General features: G+C 37.1%; 1 pseudogene; it reads left to right on the top strand.

Annotated features, from left to right (window-relative positions):
- LOC110261976 lies at positions 2,383 to 4,985 on the top strand (annotated as a pseudogene).

Here is a 22,130-nt window from a genome sequence, read left to right on the forward strand (position 1 = left end):
CTCTTGATGTGGCCTCCTCCTTGTCATTTGGTGTAGGATATCTTTTTGAAAGTTTCTGGTCCATTTGGTTGAATATTGCTCAGCATTTGTTTGTAAATTTTGTTGTTTTTAGGAGGGAAGTTGAGCTCCAGTCCTTCTACTTTGCCATCTTAATCCCATCTCACCTGGCTGGTTCTGGGAGGTCAGTTGGATGACCTAAAGCAATGCTGTGGAAGATCCCACATGAGTGAGCTTGGACATAGATCTTCTGAGCCCTGCCAGAAACTATGTGAGTGAGTCTGGACACAGATCTTCTGAGGTCTAAGAACCGTGGGCATGGACTTGGAAACAGTTCTCCTCAGCTGACTCTTGAGTAGACAGCAGTCCTGGCTGCCACTGTGATTGCAGCCTTGTGAAAGGGAGATGCTGAGGCAGCAACATTGAGCTAATCTACTCTTGACTCTCTAAACATTGAAAACTATGACATAACAAATGCTTGTTATCGCATGATGTCATGTCTAGAGGTATGTTACCTAAGGATAATACTGCTGGTTACTAGAAAGTTCCTTCCTCTCTTAAATCTCGTCCTGCTTTACTAGGGATCATCAGATTAGACTGGAAGACTTGTTTTCTCACTCATCAGAGAGGAAAAATAATCAACTTGAGAAGAAATGTGATTTTGCAGTGTGATAAATCTCTTAAATGGCCAATTGAACCTATAAAATGTTTAGTATACATTAATTTCATACTCAAATTTTAGATTTTAAAAAGTAAATTTCCTACATCACTTGCCCAATTTTAGTCTAAAGTGATAAAATTAAGATAATCAAGCCAGAGTGGCTGCTCTAACCCTCTTGATTAGGAAAGGTCACCTAGAGGAGACTTAGTTCTGTTCAGATCCGAGCTGCCTCAAAAGGACAGCAGCAGACAGGCTGGTCAGAAGGCAGCAGCCTTGATCTTCATGACTCCTGTCCTCACATTCCAAGCTTACACCAATGCCCTTTGAAATAACATATTTTGATCCTTCTGGTCCATCCACATTGCTTTGGTTTTAATTGGTCAGTCACCATTGAGATCAGTCTGTCCTCATGGTCTTGCTCTATTGTGGCAATGGGACCAGGAGCCTCCAGCATCACTGATTCTTTTATTTGTATAAAAGTGGAAATCTTTCAACATTATTTATATAACTACACCTCCACGGCTCAAAGCAGCATCCTGCAGTCTCAGCTTTCTCCCAATCTTTTACAGCCTTTATGTGTGTATAGGAGCTTCAGTATTTTTATCTCTACCATTTTCTCATGGCTAAACTTCAATGTGCATTTATATAAATAGATACATGCAGACATATGATCATATACACATAGACACAAATATAAGACTCTTTTTCACTTTTTTTCCTGCCAAATATAGTATAATAATTATATGATCATTAATAAAGTAGGTAAAATAGTAATTATAATGTTTTTTTAACATTACACTTTTTTAAAACAGGTACACCTTATTTTACAATTCATTTAAGAAGTACCTTATCTGCAGACTAAAATTAATCTGTTTTTGTGTCCCCACAAAATAGAAAGTTGTCTATTCACATACACTCACCTATACACACTTTTCTCCTTGGAGAGCACTTACCAACAACACGCTGTTATTTGTTCAGGTATTTTCATAAGCAAATCATCTTTAGAGCTCCCTGATAATAGTCCCCAAGTACATTTCTTGGGTTATTTTTAGTTAGGTGTTGACATATTATACACTAACAATTCTCACGTCACACATGTTTGAAAAATGCTGAATTAAACCAGGTGAAATAAAATTTGTTGCCTCAGGAAATACTGTATTTTAATATGCTTGTATGTAGTGTGGGTATGCAATAGGAACTAGAGGATGAAGCACTCTTTAAAAGAACTTGTAGGAGTTCCCTTTGTGGCTCAGTGGTTAACGAATCTGACTAGGAACCATGAAGTTGTGGGTTCGATCCCCAGCCTTGCTCAGTGGGTTAAGGATCTGGCATTGTTGTGAACTGTGGTGAAGGTCAAAAACACAGCTTGGATCCCAAGTTGCTGTGATTGTGGTGTAGGCCAGCGGCTGCAGCTTTGATTAGACCCCTTGCCTGGGAAGCTCCATATGTCTCAGGTGTGGCCCTAGAAAATACAAAAAGAAAAAAATTTTTTTAAATTAAAAAAAATAAAAAAATAAAAGAACTTGTAAAGAAATTATTTTTAGATAATGAAATATATTTGGGGAAAGATAAGGAAGGGAAGAAGAAAGGAAAAGAAGGAAGGAATGAAGGAAGGAGAAAGAAAAAAGGAAAGAAGGAAAGTAGGAAGGAAGAAAGAAAAGGAAAGAAGGAAGAGAAACAAGGAAAGGAGGGAGGGGGAGAAAGAAGGAAGGGAGGAGGAAAGAAGAGAAGAAAATCCCAGGGAATATGTATTAATTTTCCAATTGGTTAAAAAACAGGAAAAAAAAAAAAAGATAATTCACTGGCTGAAATCTACCTAGCATGTTATTATGCTTTTACAAGTATTATAACTATCAAACTGTAAGTGGCCCTAGAGACAGCTATTAATGTGAGAGAAAGAGACAGACAAAGAGAAAGACAGAGATAGACAGAGAGAGACCAAGTAGGACTAGTTCGATGAAGCACTGAAGTGTTAGGAGAAGTCAAAAATTGTGAGAGAAGATATTTAGCTTAGCGACAGACTATTTTAACTATTCAGCAGCTGGAGGTCAGACTTGGGTGAGATCCTTAAGTGAGCATTATTCATTAGCAGCACAAAAATGAGACAATGGCCTATTAGAATACCTTGTTATATAAAAACATTTCTACCACATAAAAAAATCCCCCCATCCATGAATAGGTTCTCATGGATGAATATTGATGGGTGCAACAAATGTCAGTAAATAGTTGTTTAAAAAAATGACTGGAATCCTGAAAGTGTTCTTGTCTTCCTTTCTCTGTTGAACCTCTCTCTTAAATCCTTCTCCAGTCTTCACACCATCTCCATGGCCAATTTCAAACCTTCATTTTCCTCTTAGACATTTGTCCCTATCTCATCTTCCTGCATGCAGCTTTATCTGTCTACAACCATTTTCTATCTTATCACCAGAATATTTTTTTTCCGTTAAATGAAATCTAGTCATGTTGCCCCAAGTTTATCTGCAGTGCTCCTCTGTTACCTATAGGGAAACGTCCACACTATTGTATTGTGTGTATATTTTATTGCAATTGTTCAGCTATTTCAAAATGTTATGCTTTTCCCTCACCTAAAATGCCCTTTCTAGTCCTGTGCATGTAGCAAGTTTCCTACAGCTATTTGGAAAAAAAAATCAAGATTTCTTGAGTCATGGCAAAAGTCCTAAAAGTGTACATTTAACCTTTTTAACAGTCTTGTTTTTAACATGAACCCTTATTTAAATTCACAAAGACATCTTCATTTCTTTTTTGTTCTTTGGAGAAAGCTTTAAATCATACACATGAATTTCAATTATAAATAACCCTCATGCTTCTTGGAAATAAAATGAAAATATGATTAACCAATTCTCCCACCTGAGAGGCATGGAAGAGTTAGAAGAGAGCAAGGACTATGAGTGTTTAATGAAGATATGAAATCTGAAATACCTGGTTAAGTAGTTCTTAATAATAATTATGACCAACACAGCATGGTCCAATTGATATTTTATTGTGCTATAAATCTTGCAACCACTTTCCTGCATAAATATTAAAGTGTGCATTTTAAACTATTTGCTGAAGGGAAGGGGCTTGCCAGATCAGAAGCTGCAAAGGAAAAACAAAAACCCAAAGCCAAACAAATAACTACGTTTATAATCAGAGGAACTCCTCCTGACATCTCACTTCCTTATTCAGCTAGTGCAGAAGAGATTCATTTTTTCCTGAGCTGGTTAAAATATGTGCACCCATAGTATTCTTGAAGGAATTAATCAAGAGGAGGGCAATGGCACAAAAAGAGAGATGATTTGGTATTGCAAGAATGTCAGTCACCAGGAGACACTGCAGAGACCGTACATAATTAAATGGAAGGTAATCCTCAATTATATCCATCAAAACATATACTCCAATTTATAAAGGCCACTTTTATGATTGTCTGGTGCAGACAAGAGCTTTGGTTTTCATTTGGCCATCTTTGCTTGACTAATCTTTTCTAAAATGGTACATCTCTCATGGTTACATTTCCATGTGCTTCCCCTCAAAATTACAGTGAAACAATAGGTGCTTTTTTATAAGTACTGAAAAATTTGAGCTCTCTTCCACAGGAACTACCATTTTCCACTAATTTGCCAAAATGACCAACTCAAAGAGAAAGAGGAGAGGCACCTGCTCAGTGTTTTCTAGGCCTCTTAGAAAATACAGAGTTGTTCTTTTGGCAACGTCTAAGCAAGTCTACAAGAAAGGCGATGCTGTAGACATGGATAGAATGGGCCCTTTTCAAAAAGGAACACCCCACACGTGCTACCATGGCAACAGCTGGAAGAGTCCCACAGGCTTGTCCGTGCTGTTGTAAACAAACAAGTTAAGGGCAAGCTTCTTGCCAAGGGAAGAATATATGTATTAAGAGGATACACTCTAAGCTTCCTGAAACCCGAGAAGGAAAATGATCAGAAAAGAAGGAAGCCAAAGAGAAGCATCCCTGGGTTCACTCGAAGCTCCAGCCTGCTCCACCCAGAGAGGCACTGGTGAGAACCAGCGGAACAGAGCTTGAGCTGCTGGAACCAGACTAGAAAAGTTGGGACTTTTCCTTAGTTGAATAGCATGTAGTGTTCCCCACCCCAGAGATGCATTTAAAACACACTTTGGGTCCTGATTCATTAGGTAATGTCTTTCTTCTTAAGATGTAGTGTTTTTCTTGCTGAAAAAGAAGTTTTAGGTAATCATTGGTATGCATAGAACAGTAGGATTCAGACATTGTGCTGCACAATAGGAATAGGAGTTCCTATTGTGGCTCAGTGGGTTAAGAACCCAACTAGTATCCATGAGGATGTTGATTGGATTCCTGGCCTCACCCAGTGGATTAAAGGATCTGGCATTGCCGTGGCTGTGGTGCAAACCTACAGCTGTGGCTCTGATTTGACCCCTGGCCTGGGAACTTCCATATGCCACAGGTGTGGCTCTAAAAAGAAAAAGAAAACAAAGTATGTTGAATGGGATAAAGCTTCCTTCAAATCACTTGACTCTTCCTATTCATAGAAAGCTTCCATTGTTTATATTCTTTTCTTATTTTTGTATTAATTTTATTAATATCTATTTTCCCTAGCAATCTCTTCCCTCCTGATTTTTATGAGATCAACTCCACTCTGGTATTATTTACCCATTCCCGGAGGTGATGAAAAAGACAAGCATCCATAACTGGAGAGATTAAAAAGATAAACTGGAGAGCTAGGGGAAGGGCTAAAGAGAAATATAATGGGACTGCAGCTAGAAACACAGCTAAAGGGTTTTTTCTCGGAAGAAAAGAAAATTCAATTCACCAATTATTAACCTGTTCGCTCATCTGCCTGGTACACACTCTTGTACATCAATGCCTGCTCAGCTCTTTCTCATAAGTTAGGACTCAGCTCATAAATTTTCTTTGAGAGGCTCTTCTTACTTTTCCAGTATAAAATAATGCCCCTCACAACTTACCTCATGTCCCCATGCTTTCATTTCTGTACATCTCCTGAAATTATCTAAATATATTCTAATTCATCATTTTGGTTGTCTCCTCCAAATAAAAAGTAACTTTCATGTGGGCAGGGTTCTTACTTTATTTGTCACTAATATCTAAAGAAAAGACATAAATTTAAAAAAGTAGTTCTTTCTCTTCATAGAAAGTTATGATTTAAATAGAGAGTGAAATAACTAGCAAAAGAATGAATAGTACAGGGTACCTTGTCGGCCATCAGCCCAGGTTCGAACATGAGAGACAGTGAGAGGGCTAAAAACATTTGGGAGACCTCAGAGATGATGCGAGCCTTCAGTGGCCCCCGAAGAACAGGCAAAGAAAGGGTATTTCCCCAGGCAGGGGTCAGCGTGCACAGAGATCTCAGTTAAGTGTTCACCTTAAATGCTGGTTTCTTTCTTTTTATTTTATTTTATTTTTTTAGAGGTGCTACTGTCATTTTTATTATCATCCTCTTCCTCCTCATTTTATTATTATTTTTTTATATAATGCTTTTAATTGTTTTCCATTATAACTGGTTCACAGTGTTCTGTCAATTTTCTACTGTACAGTATACATATATGTGTAACTGATTTCTTTCTTAGAAGAGGGTTATTTGAAATTACCCTCCTGGATTTTTTAGAAACACGAATCAGATATTTACCACTCCCTGAAGGTCCCAGGTATAAAGGCATCTCCCGTCTCTGCGCTCAGGTGTGGCACTCAGTAAGGCTATGTGCCACCCAGTGCTGTCCTGACAAGACAGGAGGCGGCGGCAGTGTGAGCAGCCATCATAGACGATGAGGGCTGTGGCTTTCACAGCGGGATTTGTCAGCCTAGTCTGGATTTCACTTGGAAAACCTTAAGCACATTTTCATGAGGATGTCTAGTGGGCTGGCGCAAGAGTTTCCCCCTATTGCCCTAGGTCAGCATATACATCCTGTCTTCTCTCACCTTTGGATTTTGAAGCTGTCAATTTATCTTTTCCATTTGGAGAAAACCCTGCCTAAGGATTGTTTTATTCCACGGGGTATTTAATTAGTGGAAAGGAGGAAACTAAGGATGAAATTTTAATACTGGAAATGGGGAAATGAGCGCAACTGATTTTTTTCTTGTGACTGCTGTTGATGTTGTCTTATATGTTTGTGACTTTGTGTGGATGCATGTATGTTTCATGTTTGTGTATGCATGAGTGCGTGTTTTCCTTCTCCTTCCTTTTCTTTTATTGCCATATTGACAGAACTGTGTCCTTCTGGATGGACAATGTCAAAATAGAAAGCAGTCCATTTTGAAATGGCTGTTTTAAAGAATTACTGACAGAGATGGAAACTGCCAGCAAGAAAGAAAAGAAATACAGATAGTAAATTACTAGAGTGTTAAGAACATTAAAAATATTGAGGTACATATATGACAATGTTTTGATTTACTAAATAACAAGGAAAACTTTGACCAGAGACATCATTTTCTTAATTTTTAGTAAGATCATTACCTCTAACCAAAAACTACAGCTGACGTGTAGAGGCAGCAGGTAACAGCATATACATCTTTGAAATCATATCTTTGAAATCTTATCTTTGAAAGTTCCTGTACTTATGAGTGATATTTTTATGGGTATTAGTGACTTCCTTAAAATTTCTGTGAAATACTAACTTCTGATGATAACTGAATATTGGGTTATTTAAAATCTTCTCCCAGTGTGTCTATAATCTTGCATATATTCAGGTATATGTTGTTGGTGGCATATTTTTATAAATGTAACATGGAGATTCTAAATGCAGCAGTCACTCAATATAAAAGGTTACTATCTACGATGGATATTGACATTAAAGAAATATAAAAATTAATAATATAAATAATTTTTATAAAACTTATTAGAAATATTTTCCTTTAAAAGAAGGCATTGTAGAAAAAGATAACTTAAGCAATGATATTTGGGTTTGCATTGAATGTGAATGATAAACCGGGATTAAAACAAACAACCTATAATGTTCTTAGTTTGGGACAAATTTGGAAATGTATCACAGGTGCATTCAAAATAGAACAACTTTGGGGTAAACATTTAAAGAAATTATGGAGCAACTACTTAATTGTAAAATTTAAAAAATTCATCCATAAATGATCTATGTTAACTTTGAAATGGTATAAAATTGCTTCAAATCTATGGGACTTGAGAAAACATAGAAAATAAAAATACTAAAAAAATTTCTAGCATTCAGAGAAATATAGCATTTCTTGCCATTGTGATAAAGATTTACAGGCTAAAATATAGAACTGTACTTAATTGTCTATTTGTTTATACCTTTATTCAATCTGGCATTCATTTACCATTTCATTGTGCTTGTTAACAGAGCATTCAATTAGCTGATTGAATAATTTGTTTATTTAGTCTAAGTTACAAATTTCCTAATTGCTCCTTGTTGGATTGAAGCCTGAATTTTCAATGCCTTCCTTTGTAAAAGAGGTTGTGTGTCTGGTTACTAGTTTGAGCTAGGTTGAAAAACAAGATATGTTTGTCTTTTGTGACCGTAGTTTCACTTTGTGAATGTTTTGTCATTGTTTGTCCATATCCCCTTCATTTACGGATGCACTAGCATCCTAAACCCACCTATTCTGCTGTTTGTTAGCCACTTCAGATAAGACAAGTATTTCAGTATCTGTAATTCTGGAATGCAACATCCTTCCCTGTTAAGAGAAAGTCAAGTTTTAAGCAGCTAGTGGGTGTAGAATTGAGGGAGCTAGGGTGTGGCATCTGAGGAGTGTCTATTTCACAGGGGAAAATATGAAAAGAAAAAGGAAAACTAACATCTGTTTAATACTATCATCACGTGCCAGTTGCCCTGCACATGCATTTATACACTTCATCTTATATGATGCTCTAAATAATCCCATGAGCTGGAACTTACTGTCATCATGTTATAAGTAATATATATTTTCGGTAATGAGATCAATACATTCCTGATATGGCTGCCAAATTTCTGACTACCAGTGTTAAGAGATTCAGGATCTATTTACTCAGGGTTCCTCCATGGCAATGCAGCCCACCTCATCAATAGGTGTCATAGGATCCTCTTAATGTTGCCCCATGGGAACAGGCAGTTGTGGAATTGGTGTAAAAATGCTGGTATTCTGGCTGCCACCAATGTTTTGAGTAATAAATGGTTCTTCATCTCTGATCCAGGAGTCTTATATGTCTTCTACCAGCATTCATGACACTGTGTAAACCTAACTTATTAGGTTCCAAACAGTAAATCCTGGACGCTTCACAGTTCTTGGCAATGATGGCATGACTTAACCGGTAGCTTTATTTTCTTAGCAGTAATGAAATAATGGATATTGAAAATTAATGACTTCTTAGATTCATGACGTGTGATATCTGAATTTATATTTCTAGGCTTACAAAGTATAGAGTCAATGGCATCCAAGCTTTCTCTCTAAGACTCTTGTCAAATTTCAACTTCTGATATTACATTGCTGACCAAAACATGGGATAATCACAATATTTTCATTTAAAATTAGAGCTGGAGAGAAACCTTTAAACCTTTGACAGCTTTAAGGGTGAACTCTACTTAACCCTTACTTGAGCTTATGTTTGGACATCATTTGACACTGGGCCACCTAATCATACTTTTATTTTCATCTTTTATTCCCACCTTGTATATAGTCTGCTGGGAAGCTTCCTTAGAAGGGGTTTTCCTGAGAAAGCTTGCTTTGGGAATGTTTTGTTGAGATACTATCTTCCTTACTCTTTCTTAATGAAATCAACAAGCTAATTTATTCCTTTCGAGGGAGGAATAAGTGTGAAGGGGCCAAGACAGAATTCCTATACATTATCTGCCTCTGGACAAGCAACACAGGAAGGCAAATCATCTTCCTTACAAGGTTTTGTGGTAGACATGAGTTAGAGTAAACAGTATGCATGTCCTTATGTTGTTGACTAGCATCTGATTGAAAAAGATAAGTAATGGTGCTGCAGTGAACGTACAAGTGCATGTATCTTTTTGAATGAAAGTTTTGTCCAGATATATGCCCAGGAGTGGGATTGCTGGGTCATGTGGTCGTTCTATATTTAGTTTTCTGAGGAACCCCCATATTGTTTTCCACAGTGGTTATACTAACTTACATTCTCACCAACAGTGCAAATCAATTATACTCTTAAAAAAAAAAAAAGCCACAAACCCCACTAATGTCCATTTGCTGAGATGCCTGTGCTCAGTGTAGCATTCATTGGCTTAAGTCTTATCTCAGTAGTTTCAATCAGGATAAGTGCTTTAGTTTTTGACAAAAGAAAAAAATTCAGGCTGACTGATTTCTGAAAAAGAGACACATTTCCTGCAGGTATGGTTTGGAATGGGCATTTGAAGATGGCTGGCCATGTGCAAACTATCTTCACCATATGCAAAACTAACCTGCAGACGAGGCTAAAATACTGAGACAAAAAGATGGAAAGATTAAACCCCTAAATCACCAGATGCCATTTCCGTCACTGTACAATCAGCAGATACCTTTCTTGGGTTCACTGTTTCTGTCCCTTTTTTGCCTCCCTTCCCTGGCAGGAGATGGGTGTGATAGGGGGATAGAATAGATTTGAGCAGAAAATGATGGTACATGGTCTCTCACATATTTCTTCTCACAGCTCTTCTCACTAATGTTCAGCTGAGTTCAACTCTTCCCTGAGAGAAGTCAGTTTTCTTAACTCATGCATAATCGCTTGTCTTTTTTTCTGACATCAGGTATAGAATTATTAAAATATTGAAGGTTAGAATGTACTGTTCTTTTTCTCCAATGTCTTTATGGGGGAGAGGAAAAGAGTATTGAATGGAAATTATAACAAGCCAGTTTTTGATATAACAAATTTCTAACTGCCACAAATGATTCATATGTCATATTTCTAAATATGTCATTAACGATTACACTTTCTTTATTTATAGTCTTTTGGCCATCATTTGGCTAAGAAAACTATGAGTTCATGCATATCATACTCTGTATTATATCATTTCTGTTAGTTTGGATCCATTTTATCATACTTCTTTACATTCATAGAATTATTATTACATTTATTTTATGGTAGTTGATTGAGAGTTTCAACACATCAGATAGTGAAACTCATATTTTTCAGACCGTCACTCTTAATGGACTTATTATCTGATTGAGGTTTTTTTTTCTGTTTTGTACTTTAATATTTGATTCTTCTTGATAATCACAGAAGAACTTATTTGTAAAAAATAATTTTCCCATTTTATCCATTCTAGGTGCTGTGTTTTGTAGGGAATAATTCTCTTTCATAATCACAAGAGTGCCTTCAGAGATGGTTTTTTGTACTGTTTCTTTTGAAAGGGTCTTTTGAAACACAGTATTTTCATGACCACATATAATTTCCTGAAGCCTTTTCATAAAAGGCTAAATGGTAGCTTTTATCTCACTTACTTGATAAGATTTTTCACATTTCTATCACAGGTTTTAATTTTCCTCCAGCAACTTTATTTTTAAGCTTCAAATACTGGTAGAATTCTATGTGGCTTCCAAACCATTGATCAGGCTATTGTAAGTGACACCTCATTCTTTATCATGATTCTCTGGTGCTTTTCTTCACACTCACTGCAGTTACAAATGAAAGAAGGGTCAAAGTGAGTCCATTACAATTGCTTTGGTATGAATCGATAGTGACCTCTGCAAGGTAGAGCCAAAACTTGGGATTTGAGTATAACTTCAAATACAGGTACCTGTTAATCTAAGGATGCCCACCCAAAGATGAGCCAGAATTTGTTAGGTATTTGGGTTAGTCTAAGGCCAGCAAGGCTCAAATCAGTTTGGAAATATATTTGAACTAAGTTCTAGATCCAAGAAACTGTCACAATTAATATTTAACATGGTCTGGAAAGTCTTGCCAATATTATAAGTTTGTATATAGTATGTGGTTAAAAAAAAAGAAAAAAATGTGTCATTATTTCCAAATCATGTAGCTATTTGTTTGAAATTGCATCTCACCTGAGAATCCTTAAAAACAGTGGCTTACATAAAATGAAGATATATTATTATTATTATTATTATTATTAATTCTGCACATAAAAAACACTAGAGATAGGAACTTCCTTATTGATATGAATTTTCCTGACTTCAGAGAATGAGGCTTTTAATGTTCACTACATCTTTCTTAGGGGGTGATTGTTTGTTTTCAAGATAGCTACTGGAGCCCAATTATCCTTATCTACCCTGGGTAAGAAGGATCAGGAAAAAGGGAAAGAAAGAAAAAAAATCATGGGTCAGTGAGTCTGTCCTTCTATGTCAATATTTTTTCCTGGAAGTTTCATTTAAGATTTCTGCTTGTACAGACTATGTTCCATGATCATCTCTACTCTTGAAGTGAGACTGAAAGACAGATTTTAAAGCAGCATTAATACATGAAATAACACTAGAGATTTCTTAGTAAAGAATAAGAAGATGACCATTTGGGTAGGAAAAAAAATTGTCTCTTCCCCAATAAATATTAGAAAACCAGAGAGAAGCAACTGAAAAGTCCTGGAAATAATAAGAATGTTTACTATGTTGATTATGTTTAAGACACAAAATCCACATACTTTTTTTTTTTTTTTTTTGTCTTTTTGCTATTTCTTGGGCCGCTCCCGTGGCATATGGAGGTTCCCAGGCTAGGGTTCGAATCGGACCTGTAGCCACTGGCCTACGCCAGAGCCACAGCAATGCGGGATCCAAGCCGTGTCTGCAACCTACACCACAGTTTACAGCAGCGCCGGATCATTAACCCACTGAGCAAGGGCAGGGATCGAACCCGCAACCTCATGGTTCCTAGTCGGATTCGTTAACCACTGCACCACGACGGAAACTCCTCCACATACATTTTTGTAAGCCAGGTATACACAGGAATTGAAATGCAGAAATAATAACATGGATTACCCCAAATAAACTGTAAATATTTAGAAATGACTCTAAAAAATTAATGATACTTACTTAAAACGCTTCACACAACTCTCTTGAGAGATGTAAGGAAAGATTTTAATAATCAGAGACACATGCCATATTCATGGATGAAAAACAGAATGTTTTTTAAATATCAATTATTTCCAAATTAATTTTTGGCTTTGTATAAAGCCAATGAAATGTCATTTTCTTTTTTTTGTCTCTCTTTAAATTGATTCTCAACATTATCAGGACAAATAATAAGGAGAGAATATTAAGATATTTTTAAATTTTAAGGATATATTTGCACTACCGGATATAAAAACTTTACCATTTTATAAAAGTGAAATAATGCAATTATGAAAATAGCATAGTACTGAACAAAGTTTAGAAACCAGATCAATATAAAAGAAAAAGTGTCACAAAATACAATATATACATATATTGTATTTATCACACTCTCTATATATAATACAGGTATCATTACAAATTGTAAGGAACAAAGTTAAAATTTCAAAAAATACAAGAAAAATGGTCTTAAAAACAAATAATCAAGTCTTACTGTTAGGGGACCACTGACTGAAACTGCCTGCCTTGCAGGCATGATGATAGCTGCTTCCATGAGTTGTTTCACAGCAGAGGCCCTGAGAAGGCCCCTGAAAACTGAGGGGAGGGGGATTTAGGAGGGGCCAGTAGGAGGGTAGAGACAACCAACCCCCCAGGATCCTTGGTGCTAGAATCCATCTTGGCTGATAGATGTGCTTGTCACTAAGAAGGACCCTGAGCCAGACCAAGTACCAGGTAAGTGAGACTATTGGCTAGAGACAATCTGGAAATTCACCCCATTCCCATAAAACCTGAGACTTCGAGCCAAGTGGCAGAGCAGCTCTCCTGGTTTCTCTCACCTGCTGCTCTCCACCCCGCCCCCCTTCCCAATAAAGTCTGTTGCTTTGTTGATACGTGTGTCTCCTCTGACAATCCATTTCCCAGTGTTAGACAAGAGCCCCTGCTCCACCCTGAAGGGGTCACCCTTCCTGCAACAATGCCATTGTTATATCCAGAACACCCAAATTCCAGCTGAATTAAAGTATTCGAAGTAAAATAAATAAACAATAAAAAATGAATTAAGGGAGTTCCTGTTGTGCTGCAGCAGAAGCTAATCTGACTAGGAACCATGAGATTGTGGGTTCAATCCCTGGCCTTGCTCTGTGGGTAAAGGATCCAGTATTGCCATGAGCTGTGGTGTATGTTGCAGATGCAGCTTGGATCCCTCCTTGCTGTGGCTGTAGCATAGGCTGGCAACTGCAGCTCCGATTCAGCCCCTAGCCTGGGAACCTCCATATGCCATAGGTGTGGCCCTAAAAAGAAAAAAGAAAAAGAAAATGATAAAATAAAAGTGACAAAGAAAGAGGGCATAGAGACACAACTAAATCCCCATCACTGAACAGTGAAATGTATGTTACAGAAATCGGTCAACTGTGGAGTATTTTCTTGGTAGTACAGTATAACTAAGCACCAGGATTTGCAGAAAAGCCTTAATTTCAGCTTATGCAGGATTTACAATAGGCAGGTTCCTACACTATATCAATAGGTTTTCTCAATATGGACATATCAATGACATTTGCATAATTTCATCACCTTGAGTCATATCATCTTATGGCTTAAATCTCCTAAATTCTGATGGATCAATGCAGTAACATTAGTCCTGATGTACATATACAACATAAGGTGTACAAACTTGTTCATCTACTTTATAACCTCTCAAGTTTTCTTACTGTGTTCTTCCCAATAGTGTACTTCAGCTTATTATATCTTATTGCTTTGCTGCCATCCAAAAGATTTTACAGTTCTCATGTTTCTATTTATTCTTAAAGTGCCAGTGTAAATATATTTTATTTCAACAACTTTAAAATGTCTGCTGGCTACTTATAAATCATTACATCTTGAAAAGAAAACCACTTTTAAATCAAATTGAATATGCATGGATCTTTCAAAGGTCTGACCTTACTGAAACAAATGTTACCTTAGCTGAGCGACTGATCTCAAGGAGGATCAATTTATGATGAAATTCACTAACTTCAAAAGAGAAATTTAGTCTTCAAAACAAACATGAAATGATTTCTTTGAATTCTAATAATAGGTACACTGTTAAAAAAAATGAAATGCCTTTGCCACAGAGAAGATATGGAAATGTATGTGAGAGAATTGATGATGTAATAATTAGCTTCTTGCTCTTTTACTTCATTAATATTACTCATGGAATAAACAGAATTTATATGCTAGAGCTAGGTCTTTTTCTAAATTCTATAAATTAGTTTAAAGGAATATCTGTCTTTATTCTTAGGGGAAAATGTAGTAAGACTTTTCCTGACTCAAACAAATACTTGCTTTATTTTGGCTTCTGTTAATTCAAGACCTAAAATGATTCCTTTGCTGGATATGTTATCTTCGAACATATTAGGGGATAAACTATTTCTCAGATAAGAGAGCTATTGATGATATAAATTATTTATCTATAATTTATTATTTAAAAAGTGGCAACAATTCTGATTTGCCCTATTGTTGAAACTAAAGCGGAGTAAAGTTGAGGCACGTCCACACAAACCAATAAATTTAAGTGAAAATTTAAAAGTGTCTTGAGTCACTGCAGTGACACAGGTTCAGTCAATCCCTGGCTGGAAACTTCCACATGCCATGGGCAAAGCCAAATTAAAAAAAAAAAAAAAAATTTAAATTTTGGAGTTTGTCCTGTGGTGCAGTTGGTTAAGAATCCATCTGGTCACTGGAGAGGTGCAGGTTTGATCTGCAGCCAGTTGCAGTGTGTTAAATGATCCAGTGTTGACAAAGCTGCAGGGGAGGGGCGTTGTAGGTCTCAGCTGACGCTCGAATTCAATCCCTGGCCCTGGAACTTCCATGTGCCACAGGTGTGGCCATAAAAACAAACAAACAAAATGTTCATTTTGATTTGTGAAAACATTTGTCATTAAGTCAAATATGTAGAATTAAGAAAACAGACCCTCAGGTAACTCATTGTTCATGTTACACAAAATTTAACGGCAATTAAGTGGTTAAACCTTCATTCTCTTCTTCCATATATCCAGCTTAAACAACTTTTTACACACTTTACATTTAATAGCTCTTTTATTGAGTTAAATTCTTTTGTCTTTTCAAAGATACTCCTTGTTCATGATAAATTTTCTTCTCCTTTAAGGGAAGATATTGGTGTATATTAAGTACTCACTTCCTGTGATGCATAGACTGTCAGAATTATATGAGTTTGAAAGGACTAAATAAAAGCCCTTTCTGAGTTTATGTAGTATGAATATTGAAAAGAAGGCAATTTTAATGAGCTCGCAGAAGAAATGCCATGTGCCTGTTTGACGAGGGTGGATGTGTTTTCTGCTTGGACTTTGTAGTAGTTTGTGAGGATTGCCATTACAAAGTACTGCAGACTGCTTGACTTAAACAACAGAAATTTATTGTCTCCCATGTTTTGGGGCTACAAGTCCAAGATCAAGATGTCAGCAGGGCTGATTTATGTAGAGCCCACTCTCTTTTGCTTAGAGACACATGTCTTCTTCACATGGTCTTTCCTCTGTGCCTGTCTGTGTCCTAAATCTTCTCTTCTTATGAGGACACTAGTTATAATGAATTAGGGCTGACCCCAAAGACCTCATTTAACTTTAATTACCTCTTTAACAGCTATCTCTCCCATACAGTCACATTCTGAGGTACTGGGTGGTTAGTATTTCAACATATGAATTTTGGAAAGACATAATTCAACCCCTAACCTACCTCAAGCAAGTAATGAATCGTTCTACCAAAGGAGTTTAAACATCCCTAGCATCATCCCAGTAGGCAAAACTGTGATGATGATAATAATGCTGACTAGGGGAGAGAGAATTTAGCTTATAATTAACATAAACAGGATGAGAAAGCTGAAATTAAAGAATGTAGTGATACCAAGCCATTCTTTTCAAGTAAAGAAGCTGGCAGTCACTATTTGGATAATATATTGTAAAGAAGGAAACTGATATGATTATTTCTACTAACCTAGTGTGTGTGCTATTATATTTAATTATATGTCTGTGTATAAGAATGCCCAAATGGTTTCAGAAGACCAATAATACAATAATCAGGTGGCAATGCTTTGGCCTTCTGAAGTGCAATGCTGCATGTATGCCAGACATGCAAACAAAGAGGCCCAAACTCAATTGTGCAATCCTTGGCTCACTGTTTTACCTCCACCTCAAAGGCTGAACTTGGGAATTACCAGGAAGATTTTTCAGGAGAGGCTTATACTTGTTTGAAGAGGGTTAGGGGAGACTACTTTATGTCATTTAAATGTGATGGTCTTGATCTACGGTGCCCACAGTTTGGGAGCACAGTAAGCTTGTATCACATGCTTTCCCCACTTACATTCTCCTCTCAAAATATTTAAAGGCAAGAGGCTGGCTAAAATAACCTGCAGCAGCTGAAGAGAGTCCTGTGTTAGGACAGTAACTGTACTCCAGCTCCCAGCACAGTAGACTAAGATTATATGTTTCTTATTCTTCTGGGCCACATGCAGAAGAGAAATCTGGTCATGGGCTGACTTAGACACTATCCAAGTGCATAAGACATCTCAAATAATGGGAGAGGCCAGAGCACTGTAACTACTCTGTGGGAGAAAGAGACAGCTTCAAACACCTCCTTGATCCAGAATGTACCATGACCCTCATGATGGTACCAGTCACATATGACCTTCCCACAGCATCATGTCCAAGTCAGGGAAGAAGAGAAACTTATACTTAACATCTAACTCAGAGTCCTATTGCCTCTAATGGACATTTTAATTGTGTAAATGAGATTAAGCTCCTAACTAAAAAGTGAACAAAGAAATTTTATTTTCTGAGAGTCAGGAGATAGGTTTCAAGGCCTGCCTAAGATTTCACTTGGTGACAGGAAAGAACCAGATCTACAGGATGATTTTAATGAGCACTGGGGAGGAAAGAATGCTGTTGGTTTCTGAATTACATACAAGTCTCATTTGTTTAATTCATACTTAAATAAAATTAAATTCTGCTCAAGTCTATGGAATTATGGAAGTATATTTGAAAGGCTCCCTTCTTGCCTGATTTCCCAAGAAACCAGAAGAGCTTTGAAAATGTGGTAAGTCCATTATCCATATTCTTGTGGATTTATCTTGCTGTGTTTCTGTGAGTTCTTACAAGTTCCATATGTTGCCATGGTTGATCCTTCATTATCTGCAGTGCATGAAATCTGTCTAGGCTCTAGTTCCCAGGAGAAGCTAGCATGATCCTTCAAAAGTGAATAATTGCATTTCATTCATGCTAGGTTCCCCAAAAGAAAGCTTTAATTAGATTGCAACCTGTGCTCTTCTGCAATTTTTAGCAACATACATAGACATAATTTCCATATGCTCTGCTTCCTGTTATGTGCCTCTATTGCTGCCATTTATCCCAGGAGGTCCAACAGGTTTCACTAGGCGACAGTTCAAGGGTGGTGCTTACTACCCCTGATTTCTTTCTGTGGAGGCTAAGTCATGTGAGCCCTGCCTACTTTCCCAATTCCCCCCTTCCCCCCCCCCCCCCACGCTGGTTGGTATTCATGGAGAAAGGTGCAGAAAGAAAGACACACTCTCTGTTCTCAACACATCTACTACATTAACTGTGAAGAACTGGCATTTGACTTCCTGCCTTTCAACGAAGGTTTGCAAATAGCAATAAAGTCCTTAAAATAATAAATACACATCCTATTGCAAACAGCCTGATGCAAACTATAACCTGTTGTAATAGGAAGTGATGCCTTGAAAGTTTTGTGGAAAAATTTATACCGGATCAGAATAGAGAAAATGATCCTTTTTTTTTTTGGCCATGACCCTGGCATGTGGAAGCTCCCAGACCAGGGATCAAAGTCATACCACAGCAGTGACCAAAGCTGCTATGGTCACAATGCTAGATCCTGAACCCACTGCACTACAGGAGAACTCCCAGAGAGAATGATCTTAACAACACCTGCTAAAGAACATTAAATTTCCTAAGAAAGTGAAAATGAATTTGAGAATTTTCTAAATAGCAGTCACACACACACATGCACACACACACACACAGAGTGCATAGAACTCTGAACTCTAAGCATCACTTAATACATGATCATAATCTACTCAGTTTCAATAAATCCTCTTATCATCTTCATAAAGTGATAAATTAAAAAAAAATAATTGGTTTAGGTGGAATTTCTCTGTCTATTAGCATCAGACTTTGTACTTAAAGTCTGAAACAAACAGCCATACAATAATGGCTTCAAGGTTAAATTCCATCTGGTGTCAACATAGTAGAGAAATACATTCCATAGTTTTAAGCTAGAGAAATTAATTATGACTGGCAGATGAGCTTTTCCTTGAAGCCAGTATACTTTTAAATATATTAAAAATGCCAGGGGAGGTAGACAGTTATCTAAATTTGCATCTTATTTGATAAATATTAAGTGCTTTGGAAAGATGGAAAGAGTCTGCACTATGACCTAATGGATTGTAGTTAAATGTATGAAAGTCTTCACCACATGGACAAAGTTTATGTGAAGAGCTAGGACCAGGAGCAGTATGCACAATCCTCTGGTGAGTAATAGTCTCTAAGCAGCAATTAGTTCTTTTCCAGCCCCTTTGATATTTGCAGTAATGTAAATCCAACATGAGAATCAGGAGTAAAGAAAACAGGAACTAATTAAGCAAAAATAAGCATCAACAATTTACAAAGAAACCACTGGGGCTGGAGTGCCTGAAGTACATCTTGGATATTGTGTATACAACAGGATTTTCTTTATTTCTTAGATTTTTCATAGCTTTTAAAAGGAAACTAAATGTTACAGTTTAGAAAGGGAAACACCTAGGCAAAATTTGTATAGTCTTCTATTCTCTCCATTTTCAGATAATTCCCAGAAACAAATGGCAACCAAAACAACAAAATATACTTAGCAAACCTCAGTGTCGCTTCCATTATAGACCCTGAGGTAGAGAAAACAATAAACAGGTAAAGTAGAAACATATTAGTAGACAATATTTAAAAGGGGATGTAAACAAAACAGTATTCCTGAAATATTGCATGCCATTGTCACAATTTCTTCTCTATTCAAAATTTCTGTGCCCCAAGAACATTTTATAAAATTCATCACATTATTTTTGTGATGGCAGCAGCAGAACAGAGTCATGTGATCACATTTTTGACAGACTTCAGTAGCACACAAATAGCATCAGTACGTGACCCTTGGTCTAAAGGCAGCCAGTGATGATGTACCAGACAACACTAATCAATCAAAATTTGAGTTCTTTTTATTCTGACAAGGCTTCCTAATGTAAGCCATCAAAAGCAGTTTAAAACTTGGATGTCCTGCCACCCTGTTTTTAATAGAACAGGTACATACCTCAGCAGCTGTCTTTTCCTTTATTGAAAAACTGACAAAGCATTACAAAATGCATCTGCCTTAAATATTTGAGGCCATCTATAAAACAACAAGATTCATGGTAATAAATGCATCCGTGATGATGTGCTGTGAAAAGAAATATGCGTAAAACTGTCAAAAGGCCAACAAAACAAAACCACCAAAAAACGAAGAGCAGGATTGAGATTAGAAGAATAATTTTGCTAAGAAGGAAGATAATTTAGTGGAAAGAAGCCTGGACTTAGTGGACAGGAGACCTGTTTTCCAGGGCTTCCTTGGGAGCTAAAAACCTGGGTCATGTAGACAAGTTTTAAAGTCTTTCCAGCTTCCCTGCCCACATTTAGAAAATGAGGCTGGAGTTCCCATCGTGGCTCAGCAATTAACGAATCTAACATCCATGAGGACTCGGGTTTGATCCTTGGTCTTGCTCAATGGGTTAAGGATCCAGTGTTGCCCCCAGTGTGAGCTGTTGCGTAGGTCCCAGAAGAGGCTAGGATCCTGCATTTATGGGGCTGTGGCGTCAGCTGGCAGCTGTAGCTCTCATTCTACCCCTGGGAACCTCCATATGCCATGGGTGTGTCCCTAAAAAGCCGGGGAGCGGGGAGAGGAGGGGAGGAAGCAGCCTGGGTGACTTCCAAGTTTCCCTCTAAAGCCGGCATCTGATGATTTTATAGTGATGTGCAACTGTTGGGCAGAAGATAAGAAAATTCAAATTCTTGCTTAACCATCTTCAGATGAGAGCAAAAATATTTTCTCTTTTTTAACTTGTAGAAAGTGTAATTGAAATATAAATGGCCACAACTCTCTATGTATGTATTTCCTGCACCTTATTTTTCCAGCTCTTGGCTTGATATTTATTTTCATGATCAAATAATGTGTGCAGTATCATCAAATTGCTATCAGATATTTATCAAGTATGCACATGGCCATAAAACAAATGTGTATGGAATTCACAACAGACTCTTGTTTGAGATCTAATGGCTCTTAATGGCTTGTCTGTAAATATTTGTTGAGCTTCTACTATGCGCACAGGACTATTCTAAACTTTAATAGAAAAGTGGAAAACAAAAAAAGACAAAAAATACATTTGATTTTCCCTCTCACATTCTAGAGGAGAATGATAAAGAATGGATTAGTAAACAGTTAAGGGAGATCACTTCACATGATGTAAGTTTTATGAGGAAAGTAAGATGAATGGGATGTATGTAGATGGGAGGATGGTTATTTCTGCTGACTCCTAATTTCTTTTATCACAGGAAAATTGGCTTCTTTAAATGTGACCAACAGCCATCGGTTTAAAACACATGCTTAACCTGAGCAACCAGACAATTCCTACACCCAACAGAGAAACCAACATAACTCAACGGATGTAACTGCTGTGGGTTTCCTCCCTGTCTTAGTATTTTCCATTTCAATTGAAAGCTAGAATTTAAGATATCAGAATGGTTCTCTAGGCAATATCTGGAGATAACATTTACCATTTTAATTAATGTACTAGAGGGTGATATATTTAATATACATGAAAGTGGCTGATTAATATTAATTTGATGTACTTTTTAAACTTGTACTGAGATGGGGTGTGTTTTGAGGTCATACTCTCCCTTACTTTTTTTTTTTATTATTTATTTGGGTTTTCTTTACTAGGTGCTTCTTTCAGAGATATATTACCTGAAAATACGATATGATTAACAGAGAGGGAGGAGCACTGGATGAGCACCAGGCTGGATGTAGTCTCCTAAAGGCCACTGACAAGTTCTTGTTTTCTCTGTGAAAGCTGCTAGAACAAAGAGCACCTTAGGCTCCTTGCAATTCCATATTTCATTGTGTGACTAGGAGAGCTTTTCCAGGCTATGGGTCCCTGGGAACTCAGCCTGCTCTATGTTGGAACTCTCACTGCACTTGGGAAGCAATGGGCTCAGCCCTGTGGACCTAAGCAGTTAAGAGCATTCTTAATTGCAGGTGCAGCTTATACCTCTGGGCTAGGTGCCTTCCTGAATATATCTTAGTTTTAAGGGGAATTAGCATCTTCTCTAATGAGGTAGAGAAAAGATAGTTACTAGGGGTCAGAACCTGAAATCGAATCCCAATTCTCAACAGTTCGGATACTACTATTACCAAAAATAAAAATCATAATAAGAGCCAATA

Source organism: Sus scrofa, chromosome 8 (genome assembly GCF_000003025.6).
Source record: "Sus scrofa isolate TJ Tabasco breed Duroc chromosome 8, Sscrofa11.1, whole genome shotgun sequence".
NCBI classification, from domain to species: Eukaryota; Metazoa; Chordata; class Mammalia; order Artiodactyla; family Suidae; genus Sus; species Sus scrofa.